The sequence below is a fragment of the Corvus hawaiiensis genome, chromosome 1 (genome assembly GCF_020740725.1).
Source record: "Corvus hawaiiensis isolate bCorHaw1 chromosome 1, bCorHaw1.pri.cur, whole genome shotgun sequence".
Lineage (NCBI taxonomy): Eukaryota > Metazoa > Chordata > Aves > Passeriformes > Corvidae > Corvus > Corvus hawaiiensis.
In genome coordinates, this window is record NC_063213.1 from 32,041,134 (window position 1) to 32,048,313 (window position 7,180).

Here is a 7,180-nt window from a genome sequence, read left to right on the forward strand (position 1 = left end):
ACACAAATAAGGAAAAATCCAGTTCCTCATTTATAAGCTTTTCAGTTTTGACACAAGCACAAGAGCACTAGAGAGTAAAGTTGCTGCTATGAGTAAAAACAAGCAAAGGGATGTTTTTCCTGTTTAGCTGGCTCTTCCACTGGTCTCTATGTATAACTGCAGCAAGGAATGGGTTGTAGGCTGAATTCATGAAAAACGCACGTACATACACACACTTCCTCCATCTTCTTGTTTGTAAAACGAACCCAAATAACTGGCATATGAAGGACTTGATTTGGGTTTTTCCTGAAAGGAATAAAACCAAATGGCATAATTAATATTAAGAATGTATATAGTTAGGTATTGAGACATGAAAAACGTACATTAAGACTTGTGTTTGGTCTCCCATCTCACTAAACCTGTGACTGCCTTGTGTCTTGCTCTGTCCACCCTCACCCGCTGCTAACCCTTTTTATTCACAGGAGTGTTTGCAGGAGCCATTGAGAAGGTTGGAAGAAAAGAATAAGAAACTTATAAAGGTATGAAAATGGTCTTGTGAAGAATATAGGTATGATATGTGATGAAAGAGTGTGAGGGTCAACCATAAAATTATTAAAAATAGATTGTAAGTTTGGACTTGCCCTGGAACAATGAAGATCACGTCAGGGCAGCTCTGTGATGCACAACGCTGTCCAGACTCTGGCACAGCAAAGATTTGCTGGCTGTCACTGGCATGACAAAACTCCCCCTTCACTGCTGTTTCTGAGTGCAAAGATGTCTTGAGAAGAGACTTTTGGATGAGTCACAGCAGATTTGAGTTTGTGGCTCACTGAGTTTTTGCAGGTTCTTCTAATGTTGATCAAGGTGGATCCCAAATTACTTGGTCCCAAGGCACGCAGTTATCCACAAAGAGATGTATAGAGTCCACCTTACTTTCACAAATATCAACTGGTAACTGACCAGTTTTCAACTGTACATTTTCCTGATCTCTTTTGTGGACACAGCCATGACTTCCTGACAACAGGCTTTCTTCTCGTGTTTTACCACAGGAGCAAATACAACCATGAGGGTAGCTGGCACCTTGCTTTCTCCTTCCAGTGGAAGGTGCCTTGGGTTTCTAAACACACAGCTGGGATTTAAATTATCCTTCTAGAACTAAAATCTTCCATATTTCTTCAGCCATCATAAGATTTTGAAAAAGTGCAGTGCTAAACAAAATAGACTGTTTTGACTTACAAATTAATTTTCCTGCCTCCCCTTAACTGGCTGATTGTTTCTTTTTGTGCAGTAGAAACAGCTGATCTCTTTCCCAACAAAACAATTAGGTGCAAGAACTTGTCATAACAAAATCTACAGCAAAGTTTTGAAATTATGCATATGTCTGTGATTTCATGCAAATCTACAGAAAAGCAATGCTTTTATACAGGAAAAGCCTCCATAAATCAAGCCATCTTGATTTATGAGTCAGCAAAGTCATGAGATCACAGAATATTTCAGGTGGGAAGGGACTGGGGGTGGGGGGTGTCTTTGGTCTGACCTCCCACTCAAAGCTCAGAGAACAGTATTCAAGTCTGCATCCAGCTGGGCTGCAAAAACCCCACGGACAGAGCCTTTTCATCCTCCTGGCCGCTCTGTGGCCTTACCAGAGTTCATTGACGTCCATCAGGTACCAGGGGGAATGTAGCATCCACATATGGTCTAACAAGTGCCAAGTGAAGGAAGAAAACCCCTTTTCTCGACCTACTGGCTGTTCTTCCGCGCACAGGGGTGGGAGGTACTGCTCTCCTTCACTGCCAGGGCACCCTGGGAGCTCACACCCAGCTCCTGTTCCACCACCCCCAGGCCTTTCCCACACTCCCCAACTCCTGAGGATATTTTTCTGCTCAGGATCCCACAAGTTACTGAGCCCCGCGCAGCGTTTGTGGTGACAGAAGAGCCAGGACGCTTGGCTGATGTGTGGCATCTTGTCCAAGTCCATGACTACACAGGCAGTTGTCCCACTGCCACCATCCCCTCAGCATTAGCTCACACAAGCATGGCTGAGCAGGGCTGCAGGTGACTCTGCAGCACCACTGATCCCCAGTGAGCTGCCTGTCACACCAGTCTGACACGTAACACAGCCACTGCAGAGCATTACTTCCTGCTGATAATGAAAAAATGCCTTCCCAGTGGTCACAAGCAGCTTGCTTGTGTAGATCCTCTGGGTCTGATAAAAGCTATAGCCACCCTCAAAGCATTTATCTCAGCATGGACACTGGCTTCAGCTTCTGTCTTCTATCTTGCTTCCTATTTTTAACAAACGCATACGAATTTTATTTTCTGTAAGGTTTTCCTTCACTGCTGATACCAGCCACAATTTCTGGGGCTGGAAAGACTGTCAAACACACAGCGTGATCACATAATCCTCACTTCTGATAAATGTTTGATGGATAGAAAGTGCTGGTTGGTAGATTTTTAGTAATATCTTTACATTGAAAATTTAACCAACAGTAGTTTTAATACTAAAATTTTTCCTTAACAAGTTATATTTGTTTTTGTTGGTTTTTAGGAAAAAGCCAGCATATTGGAAGGAAGAGAATTAGTCATACAACAGGAAAAAATCTTAAAGGTATGGCATCTTATTGCATATCACAGTACACGCTCTTTCTTTTTTTAGACCATCACCACTCTAGAATAATTTTTACAAAGGTAATTACAAGAGTGTCAAACAGAGATGCAATAGAGTCAAATCTAACACAGATAAGAGTGTGGAGAGTAGGCCTGCCATTAGTTTCCAGGATACAAAAATAATGCAACAGTGAGTGGTTTTCGGTTAGAAGTTTTGCAGACCATGGTCTGCAAACCAGCAAGAGTGTTTTTAAAACAAGTAACCTTGTATTATTGGGAACATAAGTCATCCAGAAAGTTACTGCAATATAAAACTAATATCAGGAGGGAAGATTCCTGTAAATTTCTATCAGAGCCAATTTGAGAGAGCAGAATATAATATCTGCAAGGGCAGCACTGGTGCTGGTCTCATGCTAATAAGCTCTGATTTGACTTTTATTGCATGCCAGACTGATGGACTAATACTAAGATTGTTTGCTTTTCTTTTGAACTTTAAAGGACATGCAGATAAAAATAAACCACTTGCAAAAGCATCTCAAGCACCCTGAACTAATTGGGTCGTAAGTATTAGCAATGCCCTCTATTCTGGCTTTCTTTTTTATATTATTCAGAATGTTTCCCCATCTGCCATACATGAAGCACATGCTATTGATTGTAAGTTAATATGGTTTATGCAGCATCAAACAAGCACCTCATATTTATGTAGGACAGCTTCTTTTTCTGTCACATAATCATCCAACCATAGAAATGTAAATGAAATTTAGATTTGGAAAGTCCCATCTCATTTTTCAGCAAATTCCAGGAGTAGCTTATCTTTTACTCAGTAGACCAAAGTTGTATGGCATACCCTGGATATTAATTTCAATTCACTTTCCTAATAACCTGTAACAGGTTCATAGCATTACTTTGCAGAATACAAAGGAAAAGCAGCAGCCTGAACAGCAGCAGCAAAGCCTGCAGCTACACACTTATTTTCAGAGCAAGTGCTCTCTCTCCATGGCCAGAGTTCAAGTGACACTTAAACCGTGCTCCTCCTTCACCTCACTTCTAGACTGTAGTTTCCTTTAAGTAACGAGGTTACACAGGATCTCTGAATTTCAAAACACCACATCTAAGTACAGAGCCCAGCACTGGGCTTCTCACTCTGACTCTCCCATTTCCCAACTGCACTGCAATGCAGAAATCCTCCAATTCCAGCGAACATGAGGGGTTAAGTATTCCTTCTAGCAATCACTCCCAAATTAAGCTCCAAGTACAATGTGCCAGCAGGAACTATGAGCCTAGTTTAAAAGCTCCTCTTTCAGTTCTCTGAAGTGGTTTGAGATTCAATTTTGTGCTCTGTGTTCTGCAGAGAAGAGCTGTGCAATGACATTATGTATGCACTGCATTAACTGTAAGAACAGAGGCTGAATTGTAATACAAAGTCTAAAACAGCAAGCATTTTGGAGTAAATCTACTGCTTGCAATAGTACAGCTATCCCCACACCTGAAGGGCACTACAGATACATTTTAATTACTGTGGTGCTTTCACCAGGCAATGTCATCAGAGAAGACAATACCAGATCTTACCTTGCCACCATGATAGCAGGTTTGATGGGAGAAACGCAGTAATACTAACACTTTCCTGCAATAAAACAATCTAAATAGTGTTAGCTCTATGCTGTTGATATGTTCTCTTACCACTGTGTGGCAACTTTGGGATTCCTTAGTTTTGCCTGTTATCCAAGACTGGATGAACTCATGAATTCTGTTGTTCCATGCAGTAATTCCCATGAAAGTGCAGCAAATAAAAAGTGTTCCCACTTTAGGTGCTTACAAATGCACGAGAAGGTACAATATCCCACCACAAGAAGTTTGAGGCTCTCTCTAGATGGTTGGGTAACATGCAGCAGAGGGATGTATAACATAGCAGCCCTGAAATGATCATGGTGGAAATCACTCTCTTTCTTTCTGCTAACAGAAAAAACTCAAAGGAATTGCAGGTTCCGGTAGAAGCCTTGGGAGCAGGAAGCAGGTAAAAGGCATGTACTTGGGTGGAAAAGGGAGTTTGAGCAGCCTGGCAGTAAAAGCTGGCAAGAAACAAAATCCTGATCTTGTTAAGACAGCCAAGTGATACCAGTGCTTGACTGCAAAATTTAGTGTGTGCCTCTCCTTGTCCTTGCTGTTGCTCCTGAAGGCTGACTGCATTCTGGGAATCCTTATTGGTGCTTCAGTGCCTAGGGGGCTGCTGGAGACAGATGCTTTCTGAAAGCTGTCCCCTGACACCATGCTCTTAAGGTCCTTGCTCCTGCTTTGTCAAAGCAAAGTAAAGAGAGTTTCAAAATGAAATGTGGAAGCATGTACTTTTAGAAAGAAGAAACCAAAACTTGTTCAGTCTAGTAAGGTCATATTTAAGATTCAGGGAATTAGGAGGGAGGGAGAAATTAAATATTTCTTACAAAGTTCTCAGAGGAACTGCTTGGCTTTGCCATCAATTTAGTTTCTACCTTTTATGCTGTTACTGTGAGATTCTTTTTAATGCAATTGCCTTTGTAATGGGAACATCTAAGAAACTCTTCTCCACGACCAAGGCATCTTTTAGTTTGGAGCTCCTCCTCATGCTGTAGCCTTATTGTTTTCATTAATGAGCACTTGCAATGAGCTGAGTTAGCTGCAACCTCTGTTGGTGTTTCCTTTTCTCCACAGCCACGAAAGAGAGAAGGTCTGCAACTGCCCCAGGTGTCCCACCCAGAAGATAGCTGTGGTGAAACGGGTAAAAGAGAACTGCATTGCTCCCCTTACACCTGCACTTGCAGGGCACACTCCATATCTCTGTTTCAAGCTGGAAACCTTGTTTCATCAGGTTCATTAATGAGTTTTTCAGCCCCAGTGGTTCCTAGTATCATTCAGTTCCTGTGTCTCTGGCTCTCCACTTCTTCTTCCTCAATTTTGTTAGTGTGCAAACCCTTATAAATTGTTCAATGTTTGTTGTCCTAGAAGTCAGAAGACTGACTTTCAAAGTGATTAATGTCTTTTTTTTCCCTTTCTAGACCCAGAAATCCAGCTATCTAAAAAAATTCTGCTTCTCTCTTGGGTAGGTAAAATGTTCTCATTGCATGTACATTTGCTAAGTTACATCTGGAGCACCACAGAGATAAGATGCTTCTGACTAGTGCTGGAACATCATGGGAGAAACAGTGTAAGCAAAAAAGAGAAAGGTGCTGCAAGTTTAGAGTGGTGTGTATGCAAACTTAGTGGAGCCACAGGATGAAGTAATCTGGGTGCAAACAGTTCTGTCCCTTGGGTATATTTCCCTATGAATCTGCTCACCTGTCACCTCTGAGAAAGCAGCAATTACGTGGATGTAGGCAAATGTCTCCTTCTTCCCTCCTCATGAAGAAGAAAGGGAGGAAGGCTGAAAGTTTAAGCGCTGTTTTCGCTCCCCCCGGGTTCTCCTTTATCAGCCCTTCATCAAACCACTTCTCTGCCATACCCTCCTCACCAGGTGGATCCTGAGGGGTTGCTGGTGGACTTCTACCTGCCTGGACCAAAGTAATGTGGACACACTCAGCCTCAGAGCAAGTGATGCCATTTCTCTATTTCCCTGGTTTTGGCTGAATTTTTGAGCAAAAGAAGATATTTATGAGTGAATTCTTCAGTTAGTCACTTTGTGGTGAGGGAACAGCTGTTTCTGAAGCTATTTATAGATTGTTTGGTGAAGACTGATGGTGTGAGAGTCACCAACTATGGCTCATTTTCTTTGTCCCTTTCCACTAGCACTGGCAGGAGTGTCTCCCAAGATACATTGTCCTTTCTGCGGTAGTCTTGTAGTACCTTTGTAAAAGGAAAGCAACTTTCAGTTTGCTTCTGTATGGTAGGAAGCTGTAGGATGGACCTTGCAGACAGTTGTCCAGAAAATGGATCAATTGGTGTTTTCCTTCCTGAGGAAAGAGAAGCATTTCCTTACTGTTGTGCAACCAAGCACAATTAGCAATGCTTACGGCTTTTTTAATTTGTGAAGCTTCGTTTTCATTTAAATTCAAGCATTTTCACATCAGGAAGATGTTCCTGCCAACATGGAGTGTTCACCTGTGGGAATAGTATTCTGAAAGGAGCACATAACAGCACTGCCGGGTTTGCCTGAACAAAACAATGGAGAAGTGGTGTAGACCAAGAGCACTGACAGGACTAACAATGAACCTTACGTGACCTCAGGCAAATTTCTTTCCTTCAGGCTTCAGTTGCCCACCTGTAAAACCATGATAGGACTCATTTTTTCTGCTCTGTGTTCTTATGTGTTTACATCACAAAACCTTTGGTGGCAAGAGCCATCGTTAAGTGTCAAACTCTTGCCAAGGATGGACTCCATGATAATATTGCCAACAACAGGAAGAAAGGATTCTACTTTGACCAGGGCAAAAAATTGTAAACTTATATGCTCCGATACTTTTTAATACTAATAAAGCTTTTTTACTGCATCTGTATTTTTTTTTTTTTTTTGGTACATTTACCTTTCTCTCTTGTTGCAGGAACTCTATGTGGCTCTTTGTCAGGTACTTACTGTACTGCGGCTGCTTGTACTTAACATTTCTCTTGGTTTATAAACACCTACCTG

The 7,180-nt window shown here is 41.8% G+C and overlaps 2 long non-coding RNA genes across 2 annotated transcripts; both read left to right on the plus strand.

Annotated features, from left to right (window-relative positions):
- Positions 1 to 458: 458 nt before the first annotated feature.
- Positions 459 to 3,144, plus strand: LOC125334340. Its single transcript, XR_007207123.1, has 3 exons — positions 459 to 518; positions 2,528 to 2,587; positions 3,085 to 3,144. It is a non-coding gene; the product is annotated as an uncharacterized LOC125334340 (long non-coding RNA).
- Positions 3,145 to 4,546: 1,402 nt separating this feature from the next.
- LOC125333016 lies at positions 4,547 to 5,847 on the plus strand. Its single transcript, XR_007206716.1, has 3 exons — positions 4,547 to 4,600; positions 5,272 to 5,338; positions 5,616 to 5,847. It is a non-coding gene; the product is annotated as an uncharacterized LOC125333016 (long non-coding RNA).
- The last annotated feature ends 1,333 nt before the right edge of the window (positions 5,848 to 7,180 follow it).